Source organism: Mus musculus, chromosome 6 (assembly GCF_000001635.26).
Source record: "Mus musculus strain C57BL/6J chromosome 6, GRCm38.p6 C57BL/6J".
Taxonomy (NCBI): domain Eukaryota; kingdom Metazoa; phylum Chordata; class Mammalia; order Rodentia; family Muridae; genus Mus; species Mus musculus.
Window position 1 is genome coordinate 8,774,951 of NC_000072.6, and position 26,437 is coordinate 8,801,387.

A 26,437-nucleotide genomic window follows, 5' to 3' on the forward strand; every position below is an offset into this window, starting at 1 on the left:
TTCAGATTATGAGTCCATTGATCAGCTAATCCATGGATAATGTCAGATAAGGTTAGAGCTCTCATGAGCCAATCCATTCCCTAGATCCCATCTTTGAACACTTCATTGGTGACCAAGCCTTCAGCATGTGAGCCTTTGGGAGAGGTTTCTTCACAGGCTCCAACCCTGCTGGAACTGAAATTCAAAGCCCGAGAGCTCTCTGTACTCTTCCTTGGTACAGATGTGGTTGTAGAATGAAACACAGTGGATCAAGAACCAAGAAAAGTTAGAAAAGGTTTCACCTCTCTCAGTTGTGGGGTGTGAGGTTACAGTCGGCAGATTCTGGATAGGCGCGCAGGGTAATAAGGCTCATAAACTGTAACCTATCCTCCTCCCTTGATCACACATCTCTGTACCTGATAACAGTGAGATATCTGGGAGCACTGGGCAGCACTATTGTCGATGCCTATCTTTTGGCTTCCAGATGCCAGGATCGCCTGGTACAGTGGGGACATGTTTCCTGATTCGGATGACCTATCATCTTCCCCACCCTCTCCTGTGGGTTTCTGTAACACGGAGTTCATGTTCAATACGAGTTTTCTCTACTAGATCTTGTCACAGTTGTCACACACCAGTGACCCCCTCCCACTAATAAAGCTGCTTCCACCTGGAGAAAACAGTGTACTTGTACCATCAGATACACTGAAAATGGTCACGTTGAAGATTTTCTACTGGAGAACAAGATTTAGTGCACTTTTCATAAGTTTAGATACCGAAGTGAAGATGCTATGTACCACAGCTTGCTACTTGGGTCTACCAGATGGAGGAAGGGCTATAAAATCATAGGCAATTACCAGCTGGTGTCTTTAGCTTTCAGTGGAGAATCAAGGGTCAGTGATCTATTAATCTCAGGTTTCTCCACTTCTTACATGTAGCAGAACTCTGTAGTTTAACTGCTATGTTTTCTTAAGATTCATTTTTAATAACATTGAACCATTTTCCTAAGAATAAGAAATGACATTATAAAATAACATTTCCTTCAATCTGAACACATGAACTGGGCTAACACCGAATGTGTTTGAGAGACTATAGATCATACCCTTGCTTTGACCCTATAGTAGTCTCTAGAAAGATGTTTTTTAAATAAAAGCTCATAGAACCTCTATGGCTGTTCCCTGAGAGGCTCGACCAGCACCTGACCAATGCAGATGCAGATACTCACAGCCAACCATCAGGCTGAGCCTGGGGACCCCAATGGAAGAGCTAGAGGAAGAACTGAAGGAGCTGAAGGGGATTGCAACTCCATAGGAAGAACAATATCAACTACCTGAACCACCCAGAGCTCCCAGGGACTACACCACCAACCAAAGAGTACACATAGAGGGAGCCATGGCTCCAGAAACACATATAACAGAGGATGGCCTTTGGGACTTATCAATGGGAAAGGAGGCCCTTGGTCCTGTGGAGGCTTGATGCCCCAGTGTAGGGGGATGCTAGAGCAGTGAGGTGGGAGTGGGGGAGTGGATGGAGGAGAACCTTCATAGAGGCGAAGGTGAGGGGGAAGAGGGGGGATGGGGGGCTTGTGGAGGGGTAACCGGGAAGGGGGATATCATTTGAAATGTAAAGGAATAAAATGATTAATAAAAATAAATAAATACATACAAATAAAAGCTGAGACCTAAAAAGGATCAGAAACAATTCAGAGTGGGCAGGGAGATGGCGGGGCAGGCAAAGGTGTTTAGGGTACAAAGTTGGCAACCTGAACTGAACACCAGGAACCTATGTAGAGGTAGAGGAGGCAACCAAAGCCACAGAATTATTATTCTCTGACCTTCACATGTGGGGCATGCAAGTGTTCACACATCATGCACAGCAGACATGTGTGTGTGTGTGTGTGTGTGTGTGTGTGTGTGGTGTGTGTGTGTATGGTGGTGTGTGTATGTGTGTGTGTGTGTGGTGTGTATGTGTGTGTTGAACAAAGGGTAAGAAACATTTTGGAGTGTGAATTTCATAATCGTGTCCTATTTTATTCCCTAACTTCTGAGCGGTCAAGATGTCAGATTTAAACCAGAGGATCATGGGAGCCAATCTGAGAGACTGCCGATATAAACACTCACACATGCAGTAAGTTATCGCTTAAAGAACCATAATGGTCAGCAAATACTCCATGTGTCTTCCTCCATTCATAACCATTTTCAAACCAGCTGGTGATGTCTTTTCCAGGTCCATGGAATGTTTAGTTAGCAGCTGCTCAGGTTGATGGATAAACCCTTCTTGTGCTAGATTCAATGCTATCTAAAAATGGAGAATATAGTCTCATTTCTAGACCTTAATGCCCACCAAAAGACCCCAAACGTTATTCACGGATATGGCACGTTAAAGGCTCCAAAGAGTGGTTCAGAGGCTTTGGAACCCTACAAGTCAAAAGATAGTGTGAAGGTTAACGGGGGAGCCGCTTGGGAGAAAGACTGGCATAACAGGATATTACTTTCAGAGGAAACAGGAGCTGCATCAAGCCTGGGCCAGGAAAGGCGGAGTCAGCAGCGCAGCACCCAAAGAAACCCCGCGTGCCAGGGTTTGCAAGAACGTGGCGTGCTCAGTGACTCTTCCTAGCCCGCAGGGGCCAACCACAGGCCTCCTGGCACCAGTCATTACAAAAAAGGTACCCATCGGCTCTTAGCAGTCCCTGCCAAAGACTAGCATAGGAGGAACGGCAAAAGTAAACGTCAGATACCGCTGCAGGTGAACTTGTCAACAAGTCAGCTCTAGACGAAAATCCCAGTCCAGAGGGGACCTGGGAGGAAGGGAAGGGTAGGCCAGCACCGGCTTGGGTATGGGCGCAGGTGCTCTCTGGTTTCCCTCCCGCTCCCTGGGGGCTGACGCACGCTCCTAGGGCGCGCGCATCCTCCACACATCCAGGCCCGAGGGAGGATCTGCGGGAGGGAAGAGGATGATGCTCCTCCCGCACCCGATGGGGGGGTGGGTGTGTGGATGAGGTGACCCGCCTGGAACCCGTAGCCCGCAAAGGGCAGTAGAGGCGGCCTTGGCTTGGCGCCCCCGACCACCCGGCCACCCGGGCGTCTCCCACTGCAGCATGCAGCCCGCCCGGCCCGCCCCCGCCCCGGCCCTGGAGGGCAGGTACCTTGGTGCTCCGGCCCCCAGGAGCCTCCCGGCGGAGATCCTAGCGTCCCTCCAGCTCCCTGCGCCGACGTCAGCGTCAGCACTGGCGAGGGAAGGGGCGGGGAGCGCAGGAAGCGGTCCTTCCTGCAGCGGCCGCCGCCAGCCGGAATAGCAACGCGGAGCCGGTGCGCGCCGCAGCGCAGCGCGGCGGCCCGAGCCGGCGCCCTCCCCTCCGCCAGAACCCGCCGCCTCCCTTCCTGCGGGGACAGCGGCCACTCTCTGCAGGACCCAGGGATCCTGGTGGGGGAGGGCGGTGGTCTCACCTGGTTTGGGGCGGATCAAGGATGAGAGGACCGAGTGTCCCTCTCTCTACTCCCTGGGGTTTTCCCGTGACCCCCATGTCTAGGGTATCTGGCGTTTGGACCTGCTGCCAGAGATGACCCCGCCCCTGCTCCCTAGCAGGTGTTCCACGTGTCCATAGCGTTCGCGTCACAATGACCTGTCTACAGGTGGCTGACGCCTAGAACACCTCAGAGTTCCTTCCTCGGTTTGTGTAAAGGGTGCGTGCTACTTTATAGAGTTTGGTTACTTGAATGGACAGGAGATTTCGTGAGGTCAGTGCCAAAACAAGTAGGTTTGCATCTGGAGTCCAAATTTGGGCTTAAAGGCTAAAAAGGCAGTGTTAAGAAAACAGCTGGGTATGTATTTACACACTTTTTTTTAATATCCATATGCCATATCAGTCACCTATACTTACTTTAGACAGTGTTTCATCTCTTCTTATCCTTTGTCACAAAACACAAACCTCAGTTTCTGGAGTACCTTGCATATCACAGGAGAGGGATATCAAATAATGGTTCCCAATGCTGTCTATACTGATAGAGATACTGGGCTCACCCCTCCTTCGATGTCATAGAGAAGTTTGTTGAATGATCACTGCTAGGAACAGCTAGTAGGTGGAAAGAAAAATTACTTAGTAATAATGCAAACAAGCCAGAAATCCACAGCTAACATAAAAGGGTTGTTTCCTGGGTGCCAAACCAATACTGTGTCCTTCACACTGAATTTTTTGATGGCCCAATATGGTGGTTAAAATTATCCCCGTTTTAAGGGTGAAGATACCGTAGCTCAGAGTTCCCTACGGAAGACTGGTGGATCTGATAGCCTTGGCATGGCTCAGTAGTGAAGAACCAGGGTTGAACCTAGGGTTGTCTGAACCAAGATTTAACCTGAGGAGAGAGTGGGGTTTAAAGCATGGTTAGGGATAACTCAGTGGCTGAACACTTACCTAGCATGCACAAAGCCCTGGGCTTGGTCCCTAGGAAAGCAAAGTAAGAAAAGTGTCCAAACATAGAAAGAAATGCTAATTTCTTCTAACATCAGAGGTACGCTGAAGGGCCAAATTTCCCTTGACTCATACCAGTCTTCATACCAGTCGCAATTTATTAATTACATGAAAATATAAGAATTCCACTCACTTATCAAAGATTGGTTTTGAGGCAAATGCATTTTTTTTTTTTTATAAGAAAGCCAGTGTCTGATGTGTTGAAAGTGTCCCCTAGAAGCATAGTTCACTGGGACCTAAGCTCTGGAAAGAACAAAGAAGTAGATTTACAGAACCATTTAAGGGCTAAGGCAGACACCTTGGCCAGAAGTCTGAGAGCCTGTCAGTCACAGAGGCTGAGTTTAGCCTTCAAAGACAGTACCTGCCATCGAAGAACCCACAGGATGAAAGCAGGGTCTGGCCAGTGTGAACAGAATCCCCCTAGCTCCCAGAGACTTTAAGAGCACACCTTAAGTGATGTCTTATTCATTTATTTAATTTGTTTTTTTGAGGCATGTTCTAGTTGTGTAGCCCAAGTTGGACTGGAACCAGAGATCCTCCTGCCTGGGATGGATGCTGAATGGTTAGATGATAGGATGTCCTCCCATGCATAGCTTTAAGTGACTTTTCTTCACCTCCAGCCTTGTTCTAGTGCTTAGGATAGGATTTGAGGAAGAAAATAGTTCTGCTCATCCTACATCACCCCAGGGTACTTTTACCTTTCCACTAAAAAAATTCTCTCCTCCTGGACTGGAGAGATGGCTCACAAGTTAAGATCACTGGCTACTCTTCCAGAGGACCTGGTTTCAATTCCCAGTGCCCACATGGGGGCTTGTAGCCATCCATAGCTCTAGTTCCAGGGGATCCAACACCTTCTTTTGACCTGCATGGGCACCAGAGTACACAAACATACATGCAAGCAAAACATCCACATAACAGAAATCAATATAAAAAAGTAAAAATTTCTCTCTTTTTACAACACTTCCATTAGTTTCTAGGTGATCTGTTGCTTCATCTTGCAGAGCGTGTTCAAGGCGCCAGTGAAAATTGGGACCAAAAAAAGGATGGTTACTGGATGGTGGGATCTGAAATTAGAATCAAAATGCAGATTCAGAGGTGAACAGAACAATGAACTTCTTCATAGGAAATACTCCCTCTGGATTCGAGGTGTGGCTGATGGGACTGTAGGGTTAGAGACCTTTCGAGGCTATTGATAACATGGATTCTAGAGAACAGTGGGCCAATTCCAAAAGTCTGTTTCCTTCCCTTAGAAAGTGGGAGCTAGGCCTTAGTATTAGCTACTTTTCTTGTTGCTGTGACATAGTAACTTAAGAGAAAAGCAACTTGAAGAAAAGTTTACTAGAGTTTGTGGTTTAATGGGGTAAGGTATAGCAGGCTAGGGAAGGCATGGCAGCAAGAATGTGAAACAGCTGGTCATATGACTCACAGGAAGGGAGAGAGAGAGAGAGAGAGAGAGAGAGAGAGAGAGAGAGAGAGAGAGAGAGAGAGAGAGAGATTTTTGGATCCCAGCCCCTAGAGTCATTCTTTCCCCATTAGTTCAACCTCACAGACAGAACTAGGACTGTCTCCTTAGTGACTAACTGGTCACAGGTCTACTCCTGTCAACTTGATGCCCAAACATCAGTTTTTTTTTATTACGTATTTCCTCAATTACATTTCCAATGCTATCCCAAAAGTCCCCCCCCCCACTCCCCTACCCACCCATTCCCATTTTTTGGCCCTGGCATTCCCCTGTACTGGGGCATATAAAGTTTGCGTGTCCAATGGGCCCCTCTTTCCAGTGATGGCCGACTAGGTCATCTTTTGATACATATGCAGCTAGAGTCAAGAGCTCTGGGGTACTGGTTAGTTCATAATGTTGTTCCACCGATAGGGTTGCAGATCTCTTTAGCTCCTTGGATACTTTCTCTAGCTCCTCCATTGGGAGCCCTGTGATCCATCCAATAGTTGACTGTGAGCATCCACTTCTGTGTTTGCTAGGCCCCGGCCTAGTCTCACAAGGGACAGCTATATCACGGTCCTTGCAACAAAGGCTTGCTAGTGTATGCCATGGTGTCATCGCCAAACATCAGTTTTAATGATAACATTCCACCCGGGCCCTAGAGGGTTCATGTTAATCTCTTAATGGAAAAATGCATTTAGTCACCTTTAACAGTTGCCAAGTCTTAATGGTCCCAACATTGTTTCAAAGTCTTCTTCAAAGAATTAAGGAAACATTTTAACTCTGAGCTCCTGAAAGATTAGAAAACAAGCCACACACTCCCAACACACCAAGGCACAGACTAGACATCCCCATTCTAAAAGGAATGGATGGTAAGGACATATTGTACTAAAGCAAGACCGACATGCTGAGCAGTTCCATGGGCTTGTGGTGGTATCACCTGGGACTCAACACACTTGGGAAGCCCCACCTCTTCCAGTCTGCTACCTGGAGTGCATGGAGCTTCTCTAGTGGTCCAGCTCAACTCTTATACTCTCCTTTGTGGATGCCTCCCTACCCACAAATCCTGGCATCTCATCCAGCCTGAACTCCATGGCAACTTAGAATTTGCTGTCACAGATCCACACAATGGCTGCTCAATGGACCCTTGCAAGGACTCCAGTGCTGCACCATATTGCCTGGTCTCAATGACTTCTTGGAACCTTCATATAAGCTTCCTTGACTCCATAACTCTTATATTCTTTATACTTGCAAAACTAGCACCATGCGGTTGAAGTTCCTAAGACCTACGACAGCTCAGGATATAACTTGTACTTAGCCCTTTACTGAAGATGTTAGAGGTCTCTGTGTGCTCTGGTGGCTGAGCCTGGGGCTAGTTCTCTAACTTTTTGAACATGGAACATGTTCAGTGACACTCTTGGTTCACCTCTCCCCTTTCAAATGAATTTGTAGTTTAGAAGTTGGAGCTTTCTGTGGGTTGGGTCCTACTCTCAGGGTACCCTTTCTATTGTCCCAGTGAAGAGGCTGAAGTTTCTCTTCAATGACACCAATCTCTTTAGTTATTTGTATCCACTTTCTCCACATCTTTAAACTCTCCCACACTCTTCCTGGCCAAACAACCATATTTCTTATTTCTCTGTTCTCTCACTGTAGAGCTAAGAGTAGGAAGCACTAAGCACAGCACAGTCTGGATTCTATGTTGTCTTGAAATTTCCTCTGCCAAACAACTTAGTCATAATCTTTGCCACGTTATGCAATGAGTGGTCTCTATTTCAGTTCCTAGTAAAGTCCTGTTCCACTTTGAAAATTCTTGGTACTGGTCTTCCACTGTCCACATTTTCCATTGTCTTTAGCCTCTGTTTACAGACCTAGAAATTCTCTAGCCTGCAGCTCCAAACTCTTTTACATTTGTCTGCAAGCTCCTAAGGTCTATAACGACATGGTCAGGTGAGTGGCAGCAATGGCCCTAATCCTTAGTAGCTCTTTCCTGTATTAGTTATTTTTCTTATTATATGATGGGGCGTAATAGCGGCAAGATGAGTTGGCTTATCATATTGTCAGCTTTCAAAATGGAACAGGACTCTAGTGGGAATGGAAATAGAGGCCACTTTTTCTATAATCTGGCAAAATGGATGACTATCTTCTGTGTCCTTACATTCACAGAGAGAGATGAGTGCTGGTGCTTAACTCCTGTATTCTTCCTGCCTTCCCCCTACCCCCGCCTTGGGACTGCAGTTAATGGGACATTACCTGACATCACCACAGTCAGGGTACACCCAAAAGCACACCTTCCTGGAGATTCTGGGTGTAGTTAAATTGCCAATGAAGACTAATCATAACAGTCTAACTTTGAAGTAGTCTTCACTAAGGCATCAGTGTTATCCTTCTCTAGTCTGCCATCCTTAGCAAGATGATATCATGCACAAGCCAATCCATCCAGAGATGTGAAGGAATCAGAACCCCCACACTCTCAATGGGAAGGAAAATGCTGCAGCTGTTTGATCAAATAGTCTGGCAATTCTCAAACTGTTAACTATAGATCTGCCATGTGACCCAGCAGCTCCATTTCTGGATCTTTCCCATAGACATATGAAAACATATGTTTGTGTAGAAGCTTACACATTTTTCTGTAACTTCAAAATAAAAGATAAAAACAATTCAAAAGAATAAAAATCAAACAAAAGAATAATCAATCAGAGTGTACAATATACACACAATAAAAATGTGTTTGGCTACAAAGTGCCAAAGTATTGGTAAACAGTACAATTTCAAGGAATTTGATAGCATTGGAAGGGAAAGAAGGCAGTCATAATAAGTCACAGATGATAGTGTTCCATCCATTTTAAGGTCCAGAAAAGGAAACTCTTTTATAGAGACAGAAGTTTATTAGTGGTCATTTAGGATGGATAGGGAGGAAGAGACAACGGATATGGGTTTTTCTTTTTTGTTTTTTTATCATTTTTTAAATTGGTAACAGTTTTCTAACATTGACAAGTGACAATTATTTCATCTATTTGTAAATCTGTGACTATATTAAAATTGGTATTTCTGAATTATATCTCAATAAAGCTGTATAAAAAAGTAAGAAGATGGTGTTTGTAGTTTTATTCATACACACACACACTGAGTCATACTTAACACACACAGTATCTCTCCCCATAATACACCCATCTGTTAAAAGAGTGAACAAACTGTCCTGTGATGTTTGAAAGAGAATGCCCCCCATATGTGTCCACAGGCTTTTCCACCTATGCCCAAGGTCCTGAAATAATCCCTTAGACTGAATTATTTATGAAATGCCTAGAACAAAAGCTTTGAGTTACAGCGAGCTCATAACTCATTGTCCTGTCTATTTTATTCTAAGTCCCTCTGGGTGGTTGGTTATCTCTCCTAAGTTTCATGCGACTGTCTTCTCAGAGTTTGGAGGCAAAGCCCCTGTGCATGACTATTTCCCAGAATCATCTCTCTCTGTTTAGGATGTCCCACCTTCTAATCCTGCCTCAGCTCATTGGCCATAGACTTTTAATTGACAGGTGATATTTCCACATAGGGCATAAGAGATTCTGTCTAAACCCATAGACTTGTATGTTTGCATGCTTAGTCTTTAGCTGATGAACTATGTAGAGTGAATTATGAGGTGTGGCCTTGTTGGAGTACTTTGGCCTGGCTGGAAGAAATGTGCCACTCAGGGTGGGCTTTGGGCTTCACATCTGAAATTGTAAGCAAGCCCCAAATCCTTTTATAAGAGTTACCTTTGGGCTTTCAGCCACTTTTCCACCTGGGCCAGATCACTGGCCTGGCTGATACCTGCCAAACACTGCATGCTTCCCAGAAGGTCCTCAGTAACCAAGGACACAGGAGAGAATTTTGCCCAAATACTCACTCCAACTGGGACAGCCCAGTGGATGCAGGACCTACCCCCTCACCCTCCACACTCCGCCTCCAGCTCCACCTCCCTTCCTTTCCACTTAGCCACCCAGGGCCAGACCAGTGGACTGATACCTGCCCAAACTCTACAGCCTGCTAGCCTCCCAGGATGTCTGCAGAAACTAGGAACACAGGAGGCCTTTTCTAACCAGAGACAACACGGGCTGCCTCCAAGGATACCAGCTCTAACTCGGGTTAAGAACTCAGGTTAAGAGCTCTACCTGCTTCTAAGGAGCCCAGTTCTAGCCAGACACACCTGGGCTGGTTAACACCAGAGAAACAAATGGCCAGAGGCAAGCACAAGATCATAAATAACACAACCCAAGGCAATTTAGCACCATCAGAACCCAGTTCTCTCACCACTGCAAGCCCTGGCTACCCTAACACACATGGAAAGCAAGATAATGACCTAAAATCCCACGTCATGAAGATGATAGAGGCTTTTAAGGAGGATATAAAGAACTCTTTTAATGAAATACAAGAGAACACAGGCAAACATATAGAAGCCCTTAAAGAAGAAACAAATAAATCCAGTTAAAAAAAAAAAAGGAAAATACAATCAAACAGGTGAAGGAATTGAACACAATAGTCCAAGTATAAATAGAAATAAGAAAGAAAACACAGAGCAAAGCAACCCTGGAGATGGACAACTTAGGAAAGAGATCAGGAGCTACAGATGCAAGCATCACCAACAGAATACAAGAGATAGAAGAGAGAACCTCAGGCATAGAAGACACCATAGAAAATATTGATACATCAGTCAAAGAAAATTCAAAGTTTAAAAAGCTCCCAACCCAACATATCCAGAAATTTCAGGATACACAAGGTCAAGCCTAAGAATAATAGGAATAAAAAGAGTGAAGAATCCCAGCTCAAAGGGCCAGAAAACATCTTCAACAAAATCATAGAAGAAAACTAGCCTAACCTAAAGAAAGAGATGCCCATAAATGTACAAGAAGCCTAGAGAACACCAAATAGATTGGACCAGAAAAGAAAATCTTCTTCTTACATAATAATCAAACTGCTAAATGCACACAACAAAGAAAGAATATTAAAAGCTGTAAGGGGAAAAGGCCAAGTAACATACAAAGGCTGACCTATCAGTATTGCACCAGACCTCTCAACAGAGACTCTAAAGCCAGAAGATCCAGGTAAGATGTCATCCAGAGCCCAGGAAAACCCAAATGCCAGCCCAGGATACTCAGCAAAACTTTCAAGCATCATAGATGGAGAAACCAAGATATTCCATGACAAAACCAAATTAAACCATAATCCAGTCTTACAAAGGGTAGTGGAATGAAATCTCCAAGATTTCACAAGAAGGTAATTAACCGAAGAAAACACAAGACACTAAACAGTTCACAACAAACCCAAAAGAAGAGAATTATACACACATAATACCATTTCCAGCAACAAAAATAACAGGAACTACCAATCATCTGTCTTTAGTATCTCTCAACATCAATGGACCCAATTCTCCAATAAAAAGACACGGCTAACAGACTGGATACTTATACAGGATTCAGCACTTTGCTGCATAAAAGAAACACACCTCAGAGATAAAGACAGACATTACCTCAGAGTAAAAGGCTGGACAAAGTTTTCCAAGCAAATGGCCCCAAGAAATAAGCTCGAGTAGCCATTCTAATATCCAATAAAATAGGCTTTCAACCAAAAGTTATCAAGTGAGAAGGGAAGGGGCACTTCATAAAAAGAAGGAAAAGGAAAAATAAAAGGAAAAATCCGCCAAGAGAAAGTCTCAATCCTGAACATCTATACTCCAAATACAAGGGCATCCACATTCATAAAAGAAACTTTACTAAAGTTCAAAACACATATTGAACCTCATACAATAATAGTGGGAGACTTCAACATCCCACACTCACCAATGGACAGATCCTAGAAACAGAAACTAAACAGAGACACAGTTAAACTAACAGAAGTTATGAACCAAATGGATTTAACAGATATCTACAGAACATTTCACCCCCAAATAAGAATATACCTTCTCAGCCCATCATGGAAACTTCTCCAAAACTGACCATATAATCAGACATAAAACAAGCCTCAACAGATACAAGAAGATGGAAATAATCCCATGCATTCTATCAGATCACTATGGACTAAGGCTCTATAACAAGAAAAACAACAAACCCCACATACTCATGGAAACTGAACTACTTTCAGCTCAGTGATTACTTTTTCAGGGAAGAAATAAGAAATCAAAGGCTTCATAGAATTCAATGAAAATGAAGACACATTATTGTTGTGGATTGCTGTCTGCTCTTTCTGCCCCCACAAAAGGGTTGCCTGTATGCAGGTGAGGTCAAGTGAAATCTTAATTAGTCAGATAAGGCTAGAGCCTGTGATTGGGCAGTGGAAGGGAAGGGAGAGTACAGAGAGAGGGAGAGGGGGTAGGGGGGGTGTGAATGGGAGGAGGAGAAGGAGAGGGAGAGAGAGACAGGGAGATGAGGGGGAGGGAGAGGGAGAAAGAGAGACAGGGAAATGAGAGAGAGGATGTAGAGAAGATGGAGGAAGAAGATGAATCAGAACCACGTGTGACCTGAAAGAGCCACAGGTAGCTATGGATATAGAAGGGCAGTAGAGTAATATAGGGTACATCTGCTCCATCTAGGTGTGCAGCTTGTATTTATATCAATCGAGGTTTGAGTTCTTTGTGTGGGCATTTTGGAGTTGAAGATTTACTGTTATAAATCTGACTGACAAATTACAAACCTCTAGAGTTTTCATTTTATGGGGCTAGGAGATTAGAGCCATAGGGGTTCATGGCCTGAGTAGCAGCAGGAGCAAACCATGGGAACCTGGGAAGACCCCTGCATGGGAATGGTCATGGGGGCAGGGAGACCACCGTTGCTGGTGTGTACCAGGACATCTTGTAGAATTGTTTATTCTTATATTTACATGCTACACACCATACCCAAACTTATGGGACACAATGAAAGCAGCATTAAGAGGAAAATTCATAGCACTAGGTGCCTTCATAAAGAAATTGGAGAGATCCCATGCAAGCAACTTATCAGCACACCTGAAACCTCTAGAACTGAAAGAAGCAAACACACTTAAGAGGACTAAAAGGCAGGAAATAGTCAAACTCAGGGCTGAAAACAGCCAGGTAGAAACAAAGAGAATGATACAAAGAATCAACAAAACCAATAGCTGGTTCTCCGAAAAAAAAAAATCAACAGGATAAAGAACTTTTTTTTTTTTTACTATCCTGGGTTTTTGTTTTTCCATATGAAGTTGAGAATTGCTCTTTCCATGTCTGTAAAGAATTGTGTTGGAGTTTTGATGGGGATGGCATTGAATCTGCAGATTGCTTTTGGTATAATGACCATTTCCACTGTGTTAATCCTACCAATTCATGAGCATGGGAGATCTTTCCATCTTCTGAGGTCTTCTTTGATTTCCTTTTTTAGGGATTTGAAGTTCTTGTCAGACAGATCTTTCACTTGTTTGGTAAGAGTTACAACAAAATATTTTATACTATTTGTCGCTATTGTGAAGGATGTTGTTTCCCTAATTTCTTTCTCGGCCTGTTTTCCATTTGTAGAAAGGAAGGCTATTGATTTGTTTGAGTTAATTTTATATCCTGCAACTTCACTGAAGTTGTTTATCAGCTCTAGGGGAATTTGGGAGGTCACTAACATACACGAGCATATCATGTGCAAATAGTGATATTTTGACTTCTTCCATTCCAATTAGTTTCCCCTTGATCTCCTTTTGTGTCTAATTGCTCTAGTTAGAACTTTGAGTACTATATTAAATAGATAGGGAGAGAGTGGGCAGCCTTATCTTGTCCTGGATTTTAATGGGATTGCTTCAAGTTTCTCTCCATTTAGTTTGATGTTGGCTACTGGGTGCTATATATCGTTTTAATTATGTTTAGGCATCTGCCATAAGTTTCTGATATTTCCAGAACTTTTAACATGAAAGGGTGTTGTATTTTATTGAAAGCTTTTTTAGTAGCTATTGAGATGATCATGTAATTTTTTCCCCTTTGAGTTTGCTTATATAGTGGATTACATTAATGGAGTTTCATATATTGAACCATCCCTACATCCCTAGAATGAAGCCTACTTGATCATGGTGAATGATTGTTTTGATGTGTTCTTAGATTCAGTTTGCAAGAATTTTATTGAGTATTTTTGCATCAGTATTCATAAATGAGATTGGTATGAAGTTCTCTTTCTTTGTTGGATCTTTGTGTGGTCTGGGTATCAGAGTAACTGTGGCTTCATAGAATGAATTAGATAGTGTTCCTTCTGGTTTTGTTTTTGTAAAAGTTTGAGGAGTATTGGCGTTAGCTCTTCTTTGATGGTCTGGTAGAATTCTGCTCTAAAACCATCTGGCTCCAGACGTTTTTGAGTTGGGAGATTTTTGGTTACTATTTCTATTTCCTTAGGGGTAATGGGACTGTTTAGTTTACTTGATCTTGATTTAACTTTGGTACCAGTATCTGTTTAGAAAATCATCCGTTCCATCTAGATTTTCCAGTTTTGTAGAGTATAGGCTTTTATAGTAGGGTCTGATTTTTTTTTTTAATTTCATCAGTTTCTGTTGTTATGTCTCCCTTTTCATTTTTTAGTTTGTTCATTTGGATTCTGTCTCTGATTCCTGACCCCAAGCTGTAGTACAAAGCAATAGTAATAAAAATAGCATGGTATTGGTACAGAGGCAGACAAGGTGATCAATGGAATAGAATCAAAGACCTAGAAGTCAATCCATACACCTATGGACACTTGATCTTTGACAAGCCAAAAACATACAGTGGAAAAAAGCATTTTCAACAAATGGTGCTGGTCTAACTGGTGGTTTGTATGTGGGAAAATTAAAATACATCTGTATTTATCACCTTGCACAAAGCTCAAGTCCAAATGGATCAAGTACCTCCACACAAAACCAGATACACTGGATCTAATAGAAGAGAAAGTGGGAAAGAACCTCAAACTCATTAGCACAGGGGGAAATTTCCTGAGGAGAATACCAATAGCTCAGGCTCTAAGATCAACAACTGATACATGGGACCTCATGAAAGTGAAACGCCTCTGTAAAGACACTGTCAATAGTGCAAATCAGCAACCTAGAGACTGGGAAAAGATCTTCATAACCCTACATCCAACAGAGGGCTAATATCCAAAATATATAAGGAGCTCCAGAAGTTAACCTCCAAAAACTAAATAACCCAATTAAAATATGAAGGACAGAGCTAAACAGAAAATTCACAACAGAAGAAACTTGAATGGCTGAAAACCAAGACATTAAGGCCTGACACTACTACATTATGATGCTGCAGAAGGGAACCTGGAATGGCTGCCTTCTGAGAGCCCCTGTCAACAGCTGACAGACAAAAGCAGATACTTACACCCTACTATTGGAACTGCTATGGTTGAATTACAGGGATGATTGAAGAAGAAGCTGAAAGGGAGGGTGGCCCCACAGGAAGACCAGCAGTCTCAACTAACCCAGACCCCAGGGAGCTCCCAGAGACTGAGCCACAAACCAGGTGCATGCATGGGCTGATCTAAGGTCCCTGGCACATATATAGTAGAGGTCTGCCTGGTCTGGCCTCAGTGAGAGAAGATGCGCTTAATTCTCAAGAGACTTGAGGTCCCAGGGAAGGGGTAGGCTTTCTTCGCGCGTGCGTGCATGCGTGCGTGCGTGCGTGAGGAGGAATGGGAGAGGAACTGTGGAGGGGAAACTGAAGGGGAGCAGTGACTGGAATGTGAATAAATAAAACAATTCTTAAAAAGGAGTTGCACTGGTCCTGCAGTGTCTTCAAGCAACAGAACAGTAGCTAAGATAAATCCTTTCAAATATGTATCTACTCGGAATGACACATTTATGGTACCAGGCTAAATAGCAACAAGAAGCTTTTCTCTCTGGAGATAAAAACAAGTAGCCAAGTTCCCACCCTGATCCTCATAAAGGAAAACAAACCAAGAATTCCAGCATCAAGCTCCAAGATTTCTTCTTTAATTCTTAAAGAGAGCACTCACATATGAGCCATTCTGAGGGAGTGGTTTGCTTATAAAAAGAGTTTATACACTGGCTGAGGACATAGTTCAGTTGGTAAAGTAGTTATCCACAAGGATCCAATGTGATCCCCAGTGCCCAAGTGAAAACGAGGGGGAGGTGTGCGTTTGTTAACTCCTGTGCTGGGAGAATGGATTCCTGGGACTCTTGGACCTAGCCTAATTAGTGAGTTCTAGAACAGTGAGATGTCCTATGTCAAGAAAGAAGGTGGACATGGCCTGATCAGTGACACCTGAGTTGGAGCTCTGGCCTCTAAAGGCATGGACACACACGCACACACACACACACACACACACACACACACACACACACACACACACACCTTCCTGTCTCTCATGCAACTAATCTATACAGAAAATCAGTTTTTCGGAAGGAAGGCTTCATGATCTTTTTCCTTATAGTCATTTTTTTTTTTTAGTCAACTTCCAATGTATATACCACCTTCTGATTACTGTCCCTTCACCTCTCTTATTTTCCCCACATCCCCATCACAAGTCTTTCTCACATTCATGTCTCAACTTCAACATAGATGGACTTTTTTACTGACTCTTCTCTCAAAAATATCAACATGCATAATGTCTATATTACTAATTTATATATAATGCAATCTGTATTAAGGAATCACTACATATGTTTAATATTTTAATTCCCATTACCCTCAACCATTTTTGAAGAATTTATTTTCTAGTGAAAATTAAACTATAAATGACCCACCAGGTAGACAGTTGTAGTTTCATATATCCAAGGCCCAAAGTACTAATAACTAAAAACAGTTGGTGGATTAAAATTAAGCAAACTGTAAGAATGAAGCTTAGAAAATTAAAAATATCATTAAAACCTTTTTTTTTTCTGATTCTTACTGGCATTACAAACTTAAATAAGGGTCAAAGTTTATTAGAAAAATCATTTGGCCTCCTTCCCAAATCTACTATAGTTTTAAAGAAACTGTACGTTCAAGAATGAGAACTAAGCATCTTAGCCAATTTGAGTTTATTTTCTGTGGTAATTTGAATTGTGCATGTAGCAGAACAATGCTTTTGTTATGCTTTCTGCAGAGCTGCTGAGATCTTTAAGCAAATTTGCTTGTGCATATGAAAAGAGAACACATGTTTAATTAGCATTAACTTTCCTTAATTAAAATGAACTCCCTTTCATTTCAAAATGAAAATACGGTGGAGAGAAGTGGCTTATTTGCATGGAGAGAAAGGTAATTATTTCATTACTGCACCCACTTAGTTTTCTGCCCAAATAATGGGGCTCTCTGCCTTTCCACCCTAGTTACTGTTCCTTAGAATTTCTGCACGGAAAATGCTGGAGGTGTCATCAAAATAGGAGCACACTGCGGGTGGACACTTTTGTCTGTTATTCCCTGTAGGGTATAGCTCTGCTTCTCACTAGGAGCTCTACCAAGATGGGCAGACTGAGTTCAGGGTTCACGGTGTATGGTAGACAGAAAGCTAATAACCTCTCAAAGGATCACACTTTCTAGTGAAACCAAACCAAACCAAACCAAACCAAACCAAACCAAACCAAACCAAACCAAACCAAACCATTACCATTGCCTGTAACTAACTCCGTAATCATTTTCCCAACCCCGCTGGCTGGATCAACTTTGGCCATGCAAGTGAGAACAATTTGCTGGGCAAGAAGGAATCTGGTTCTATCACGGACCTCTGGTCCTCTCGCTGCACTGCTTTGTGGAAAGGAACTTGTTACCATTGGGCTCTTATATCTTCCTCCAGGGCCATGTATCCGGAAGTGACACAATGTTTTGTGGGTGGGGCCTAGTGTAAGGAAGTTGGATCAGAGGGGTGTGTCCTTAAGAGGACTAGTACTGCTTCTGTCTTTGCTTCTCAGTCCCCATAAGGTGAGCAAATTTGCTCCACCACAATCTTTATCTTATATACTCTGCTTCTCCATAAAACCCAAAGCAACAGAGCTACATGAGCACAGACTGAAACCATGAAACAAAAGAGATTTTTCATCCTTATACATTTTTTATCTTTTTGTTGGTTTGTTTTTTATCCCAGCAATGGACTGCTAACACACACGTTTGATTTAGTTTAAGCCATTCTACTTTTTAAATACGAATGCAGCTCAGTCGTTATAGTAGTGATTCTTCATATAAATGAGCTGATCATTACCCGGCTTAGAAGGAAGCTCTGCAGACCCTTCAGCTCTCTCTGCGTGCTACCCTGTCTTCACTAGCCTCTTGCCTTTTGGAAATCCCACACTCCGAGATCTACATTCTACTCAGGAAGATTGCTGGGCCCTTCTCTCATCATGCCCTGGAAACTTTCTCCAGTAGTGACTTGATTTAAGGCTCCCACCTCATTCATCTCCTAAGGAGCTCTGCTCTTCTCTATGAATGGCCAATGTTTTGAGTAACATGGGGTCTATTTTAATTATTTCATACCAGGTTTTAAAAAAAAAATCTGGATTCTCTTACTCCATTTTGATCTCCATGAATGAGTTCTGATCATATTATCAAAAATATGTACTGTACACATCACTTCCATGTTACTTTTATTATCTCTGGCTAAATACCTGATAAGAAGAAACTTAAGGTGACAAAGTCTCACCTTGTTTTAGAGAATGAGGGATCAGTCACAACAATGCAGACTGGGCCATGCTGTCAGTAGATGAGGCTTCTTATTCCCTGATTCTGGGACCTGGATACAAAGAGAGAGCAAAGAGCCAAGCTGGACTGTCACCCCCGAGACTTGCCCCACAAGTTTCCACTTCTACCAGCTAGGCTTCACATCGGAAGATCTCATAACTTCTCCCAGACAATGTCACCAGCTGAGGGGTTGTGTTCCAACACACGAGCCTAAGTGCAGACATTCCGCATTTGAACCTTAGCTGCACTATCTGGCTCTGGGAAATTATTTTGATATCAAAACTGAATGTTTATATCATAAACACCTCACCTAAAAATGAGAAAATGCCAGTAACAGATCCATAATAGAAGAAATTTAAATTTTAAATATGAAAAAAGACTAAAGACTTTTACAAATAATGTTTGGGAAAACCTGTGAAATGGACAGATATGAAATTTTGTTTTGTTTTGTTTTGTTTTTTTGAGACAGGGTTTCTCTATGTAGCACTGGCTATCCTGGAACTCATATTACAACTATTAATAAGATTAAGATATTTTTCTTTTAAAAAAATGACATCACTTGTACAACACAACTGAAAGTATGATTCTGTTTATATAGGTATTTTACATGTAACATTAGATGACAATTTTTAATATTCATTAAAAGTGTTAATTGAGGCTCTTTGGCAAGGTTTGGAAGGGAGAGAGTGTTATATTTTCATATATACTCTGAAAATCCTTGACTTTTTTCTAGTTATGGAATAAAAATATTTTATAATTTGTAAAAAGAATGTTTTAAAAATTGATACCAGAAAATAAATGTGAAATACTCATATTTGATTTGGGAAATATGATCTCCAAAATTCTATTTTTTAAAAAAGGATTTATTTATCTTAGGTATGTGAATACACTGTCACTGTCTCAGACACACCAAAAGAGGGCATCAGATCCCATTACAGATGGTTGTGAGCCACCATGTAGTTGCTGGGAATTGAACTCAGGACCTCTGGAAGAAGTAGTGAGTGCTCTTAACAGCTGAGCCATCTCTCTAGCCCCATCTCCAAATTAATTAATTAATTAATTAATTAATTAATCAATCAGTTTGTTTGTTTATTTTGGTTTTTAGAAAAATTAGGTATTTATTTCATTTACATTTCCAATGCTATCCCAAAAGTCCCCCACATGCTCCGCCACCCACCCACTCCCACATCTTGGCCCTGGCATTCCCCTGTACTGAGGCATATAAAGTTTGCCCGACCAATGGGCCTCTCTTTCCACTGATGGCCAACTAGGCCATCTTCTGATACATAAGCAGCTAGAGACACGAGCTCCGAGGGTTACTGGTTAGTTCATATTGTTGTTCCACCTATAGGGTTGCAGATCCCCCCAGCTCCATGGGTACTTTCTCTAGCTCCTCCATTGGGAGCCCTGTGATCCATCCAACAGCTGACTGTGAGCATCCACTTCTGTGTTTGCTATGCCCCAGCATAGTCTCACAAAAGACGTCTATATCTGGGTCCTTTCAGCAAAATCTTGCTAGTGTATGCAATGGTGTCAGCGTTTGGAAGCTGATTATGGGATGGAACCCCGGATATGGCAGTCTCTAGATGGTCCATCCTTTTGTCTCAGCTCCAAACTTTGTCTCTGTAACTCCTTCCATGGGTGTTTTATTCCCAATTCTAACAAGGGGCAAAGTGTCCACACTTTGGTCTTTGTTCTTCTTGAGTTTCATGTGTTTAGCAAATTGTATCTTATATCTTGGGTATTCTAAGTTTATGGGCTAATACCTACTTATCAGTGAGTACATATTGTGTGAGTTCTTTTGTGATTGGGTTACCTCACTCAGGATGATGCCCTCCAGGTCAATCCATTTGCCTAGGAATTTCATAAATTCATTCTTTTTAATATCTGAGTGGTAGTCCATTGTGTAAATGTACCACATTTTCTGTATCCATTCCTCTGTTGAGGGGCATCTGGGTTCTTTCCAGCTTCTGGCTATTATAAATAAGACTGCTACGAACATAGTAGAGTATGTGTCCTTCTTACCAGTTGGAACATCTTCTGGATATATGCCCAGGAGAGGTATTGTGGGATCCTCTGGTAGTACTATGTCCAAATTTCTGAGGAACAGCCAGACTGATTTCCAGAGTGGTTGTACAAGCTTGCAATCCCACCAACAATGGAGGAGTGTTCCTCTTTCTCCACATCCTCGCTAGCATCTGCTGTCACCTGAATTTTTGATCTTAGCCATTCTGACTGGTGTGAGATGGAATCTCAGGGTTGTTTTGATTTGCATTTCCCTGATGATTAAGGATGTTGAACATTTTTTCAGGTGTTTCTCAGCCATTCGGTATTCCTCAGGTGAGAATTCTTTGTTCAGTTCTGAGCCCCATTTTTTAATGGGGTTATTTGATTTTCTGAAGTCCACTTTCTTGAGTTCTTTATATATGTTGGATATTAGTCCCCTATCTGATTTAGGATAGGTAAAGATCCTTACCCAATCTGTTGGTGGCCTTTTTGTCTTATTGACGGTGTCTTTAGCCTTGCAGAAGCTTTGCAATTTTATGAGGTCCAGCTCAAAACTTTGTCTCTGTAACTCCTTCCATGGGTGTTTTATTCCCAATTCTAAGAAGGGGCAAAGTGTCCACACTTTGGTCACCAGAGGATTTTTTTTTATCCTTGATAAGAGTTTTTGCTATCCTAGGTATTTTGTTATTCCAGATGAATTTGCAGATTGCCCTTTCTAATTCATTGAAGAATTGAGTTGGAATTTTGATGGGGAGTGCATTGAATCTGTAGATTGTTTTTGGCAAGATAGCCATTTTTACTATATTGATCCTGCCAATCCATGAGCATGGGAGATCTTTCCATCTTCTGAGATCTTCTTTAATTTCTTTCTTCGGAGACTTGAAGTTCTTATCATACAGATCTTTCATTTCCTTAGAGTCACGCCAAGGTATTTTATATTATTTGTGACTATTGACAAGGGTGTTGTTTTCCTAATTTCTTTCTCAGCCTGTTTATCCTTTGTGTACAGAAAGGCCATTGACTTGTTTGAGTTAATTTTATATCCAGCTACTTCACCGAAGCTGTTTATCAGGTTTAGGAGTTCTCTGGTGGAATTTTTAGGGTCACTATCATATCATCTGCAAAAAGTGATATTTTGACTTCTTCCTTTCCAATTTGTATCCCCTTGATCTCCTTTTGTTGTCAAATTCCTCTGGCTAGGACTTCAAGTGCAATGTTGAATAGGTAGGGAGAAAGTGGGCAGCCTTGTCTAGTCCCTGATTTTAGTGGGATTGCTTCCAGCTTCTCACCATTTACTTTGATGTTGGCTACTGGTTTGCTGTAGATTGCTTTTATCATTAGGTGTGGGCCTTGAATTCCTGATCTTTCCAAGACTTTTATCATGAAGGGGTGTTGGATTTTGTCAAATGTTTTCTCAGCATCTAACAAGATGATCATGTGGTTTTTTTTGTCTTTGAGTTTGTTTATATAATGGATTACATTGATGGATTTCCATATATTAAACCATCCCTACCTTTGAGATTATATACTGGATTACATTGATGGATTTCCATATATTGAACCATTCCTGCATCCCTGGGATTAAACCTACTTGGTCAGGATGGATGGTTGTTTTGATGTGTTCTTGGATTCAGGTAGCAAGAACTTTATTGAGGACTTTTGCATCGATATTCATAAGGGAAATTGGTCTGAAGTTCTCTATCTTTGTTAGGTCTTTTTGTGGTTTAGTTATCAGAGTAATTGTGGCTTCATAGAATGAGTTGGGTAGAGTACCTTCTGTTTCTATTTTGTGGAATAGTTTGTGAAGAACTGGGATTAGATCTTCTTTGAAGGTCTGATAGAACTCTACACTAAACCCATCTGATCCTGGGCTTTTTTTGGTTGGGAGACTATTAATGACTGCTTCTATTTCTTTAGGGGATATAGGACTGTTTAGATCATTAACCTGATGTTGATTTAACTTTGGTACCTGGTATCTGTCTAGAAATTTGTTCATTTCATCGAGGTTCTCTAGTTTTGTTGAGTATAGCCTTTTGTAGAAGGATCTGATGGTGTTTTGGATTTCTTCAGGATCTGTTATTATGTCTCCCTTTTCATTTCTGATTTTGTTAATTAGGATGCTGTCCCTGTGCCCTCTAGTGAGTCTGGATAAGGGTTTATCTATCTTGTTGATTTTCTCAAAGAACCAGCTCCTCGTTTGGTTAATTCTTTGAGTAGTTCTTCTTGTTTCCACTTGGTGGATTTAGCCCCTGAGTTTAATTATTTCCTGCCATCTAGTCCTCTTGGGTGAATTTGCTTCCTTTTGTTCTAGAGCTTTTAGGTGTGTTGTCAAGCTGCTAGTGTGTGCTCTCTCTAGTTTCTTTTTGGAGGCACTCAGAGCTATGAGTTTTCCTTTTAGAAATGCTTTCATTGTGTCCCATATGTTTGGGTATGTTGTGGCTTAATTTTCATTAAACTCTAAAAAGTCCTTAATTTCTTTCTTTATTCCTTCCTTGACCAAGGTATCATTGAGAAGAGTGTTGTTCAGTTTCCACGTGAATGTTGGCTTTCTATTATTTATTTTGTTATTGAAGATCAGCCTTAATCCATGGTGATCTGATAGGATGCATGGGACAATTTCAATATTTTTGTATATGTTAAGGCTTGTTTTGTGACCAATTATATGGTCAATTTTGGAGAAGGTACCATGAGGTGCTGAGAAGAAGGTATATCCTTTTGTTTTAGAATAAAATGTTCTGTAGATATCTGTTATATCAGTTTGTTTCATAACATCTGCTAGTTTCACTCTGTCCCTGTTTAGTTTCTGTTTCTGTTTCTATGATCTGTCCATTGATGAAAGGGGTGTGTTGAAGTCTCCCACTTTTATTGTGTGGCGCAATGTGTGCTTTGAGCTTTACCAAAGTTTCTTTAATGAATGTGGCTGCCCTTGTATTTGGAGCATAAATATTCAGAATTGAGAGTTCCTCTTGGAAGATTTTACCTTTGATGAGTATGAAGTGCCCCTTCTTGTCTTTTTTGATGACTTTGGTTTGGAAGTTAATTTTATTAGGTATTAGAATGGCTACTCCAGCTTGTTTCTTCAGACCATTTACTTGGAAAATTGTTTTCCAGTCTTTCATTCTGAGGTAGTGTCTGTCTTTTTCCCTGAGATGGGTTTCCTGTAAGCAGCAGAATGTTGGGTCCTGTTTGTGTAGCCAGTCTGTTAGTCTATGTCTTTTTCTTGGGGAGTTGAGTCCATTGATATTAAGATATATTAAGGAAAAGTAATTGTTGCTTCCTTTTATTTTTGTTGTTAAAATTGGCATTCTGTTCTTGCAGCTGTCTTCTTTTAGGTTTGTTGAAGGATTACTTTCTTGCTTTTTCTAGGGTGTGGTTTCCTTCCTTGTATTGTTTTTTGTTTGTTTGTTTTTTTCTGTTATTATCCACTGAAGGGCTGGATTCATGGAAAGATAATGTGTGAATTTGGTTTTGGTCGTGGAATACTTCGGTTTCTCCATCTATGGTAATTGAAAGTTTGGCTGACTATAGTAGCCTGGGCTGGCATTGTGTTCTCTTAGTGTCTGTATAACATCTGTCCAGGATCTTCTGGCTTTCATAGTCTCTGGTGAAAAATCTGGTGTAATTCTGATAGGCCTGCCTTTACATGTTACTTGACCTTTTTCCCTTACTGCTTTTAATATTCTATCTTTATTTAGTGCATTTGTTGTTCTGATTATTATGTGTCGGGAGGAATTTCTTTTCTGGTCCAGTCTATTTGGAGTTCTGTAGGCTTCTTGTATGTTCATGGGCATGTCTTTCTTTAGGTTTGGGAAGTTTTCTTCTATAATTTTGTTGAAGATATTTGCTGGCCCTTTAAGTTGAAAATCTTCATTCTCATCTACTCCTATTATCCGTAGGTTTGGTCTTCTCATTGTGTCCTGGATTTCTTGGATGTTTTGAGTTAGGATCTTTTTGCATTTTGCATTTTCTTTGATTGTTGTGCTGATGTTCTCTAAGGAATCTTCTGCACCTCAGATTCTCTCTTCCATCTCTTGTATTCTGTTGTTGATGCTCGCATCTATGGTTCCAGATTTCTTTCCTAGGGTTTCTATCTCCAGCGTTGCCTCACTTTGGGTTTTCTTTATTGTGTCTACTTCCCTTTTTAGGTCTAGTATTGTTTTTTTCATTTCCATCACCTGTTTGGATGTGTTTTTCTGTTTTTCTTTAAGGACTTGCAACTCTTTAGCAGTGTTCTCCTGTATTTCTTTAAGTGAGTTATTAAAGTCCTTTTTGATGTCTTCTACCATCATCATGAGATATGCCTTTAAATCTGGGTCTAGGTTTTTGGGTGTGTTGGGGTGCCCAGGACTGGCTGAAGTGGGAGTACTGCGTTCTGATGATGGTGAGTGGTCTTGGTTTCTGTTAGTAAGAGTCTTACGTCTGCCTTTCGACATCTGGTAATCTCTTGAGTCAGTTGTTATAGTTGTCTCTGGTTAGAGCTTGTTCCTCTCATGATTCTGTTATTCTCTACCAGCAGACCTGGGAGACTAGCTCTCTCCTGAGTTTCAGTAGTCAGAGCACTCTCTGCAGGCAGGCTCTCCTCTTTCAGGGAAGGTGCACAGATATCTGGCGTTCAGACTTGCCTCCTGGCAGAAGATAAAGACCCGAAACAGGACCTGTCCCAGAAGCTGTTAGCTTCCATAGTCCACACTCTCACCTGTGCAGACTAGTCTCAGTGGGATCCAGGGACCAAGGTGCTCCCTCAGGTACTCCGGCAAAGCCCTCCCGGGCAGGGCGGACACCTCTCCTCTGGCAGGGAAGGTGCCCGGATATCTGGAGCCTGAAACAGGGACTGTCTCAGAACCGCTGAGCCATCTCTCTAGCCCCATCTCCAAATTTATTTATTTATTTATTTATTCATTTGAGACAGGGTTTGTCCATACAGCCCTGGCTGTCCTGGAACTCACTTTGTAGACCAGGCTGGCCTCGAACTCAGAAATCTGCCTGCCTCTGCCTCCCAAGTGCTTGGATTAAAGGCGTGTGCCACCACTGCCTGGCCCTCTCCAAAATTCTTAACTGTGTGCTGTTCCATACTTTTAGGGACTGGAATAGTATTAGTCAGTCCAGTGCTGAGTGCCCAGTGCTAAAAGGCCATGTTTTGCCTCCGTGCTGCTGCAGGAGTAATGTGAGTTGCTTGGTGTAAACCTTGGGCACTCCCTGTTGGAGACACCTTCACACCAGCACATGTTCATCCTGCTTTCCCCCTAGTTTCAAGTGACCTTTTTTCCTTGGCTGCAGTCTTTTGAGGGTTCGGGACATTTTGGTGGAAAAGCTATGAGTGATCTCAAGGATCTCACTACCTCTTGAGCTGAAAATTTCCAGAATGGAACACAAAGGGAAGACCCATAAATTGGCCTTTTTCCTTCCATATTATTTTATTTTTATTCTTTTATTGTTTTGAGATTATAATATAAAACATCACCCATTTCCTTCCCCTTCCAAACTCTCTCTTATACCTCTCCTCACTCTGTTGCCATTTCATGCCTCCTTTTTCACTGATTGTTGTACATCTGTATGTATATGTGTATGTATGTATGTATGTATGTATGTATGTATGTATATTTCATATGAAACTCAAGTTTAAAAATGTATTGCCAGAGTTTAAGACATCACTAGGTAGTTGCTTTAGTGTTCTTTCAATAAGCTTATCTTCTCTCAGACTTATATAGGACTGAGCAATCTTTTTCTTCCTAAGCTTTTTTGTTATCTTGGCAAGGCTGAAAATGTCAAAATTATTTTGAATTCCTTTTTCGGAGTTACGTCATGTTTTTGGTTGGTTGTTGTATTAGGTACTTGCTTCACTGCCGCAACACAATATTTAATATAGTGATGCAAGGAAGGAAGTGTTTATTTTATTTCATAGCTTAAGGATATAAACCATTATGGCAAGGATACAGTGGAGAAA

General features: G+C 41.8%; 1 protein-coding gene across 8 annotated transcripts in view; it reads right to left on the reverse strand.

Annotated features, from left to right (window-relative positions):
* Ica1 (islet cell autoantigen 1) overlaps positions 1-3,590 on the reverse strand; it is a 148,014-nt gene extending 144,424 nt beyond the window's left edge. For 2 of the 8 annotated variants that reach the window (XR_001785099.2, XR_001785098.2), the window contains exon 1: positions 3,122-3,584. The gene's annotated coding sequence lies outside the window, so the exon portion shown is untranslated. Of the gene's footprint in view, positions 1-2,096; positions 2,275-3,121 lie in introns of all 8 variants that reach the window. The other 6 variants (XM_030255193.1, XM_006504993.4, XM_006504994.4 and 3 more) reach the window with 5 other exon arrangements.
* Between the last annotated feature and the right edge of the window lie 22,847 nt (positions 3,591-26,437).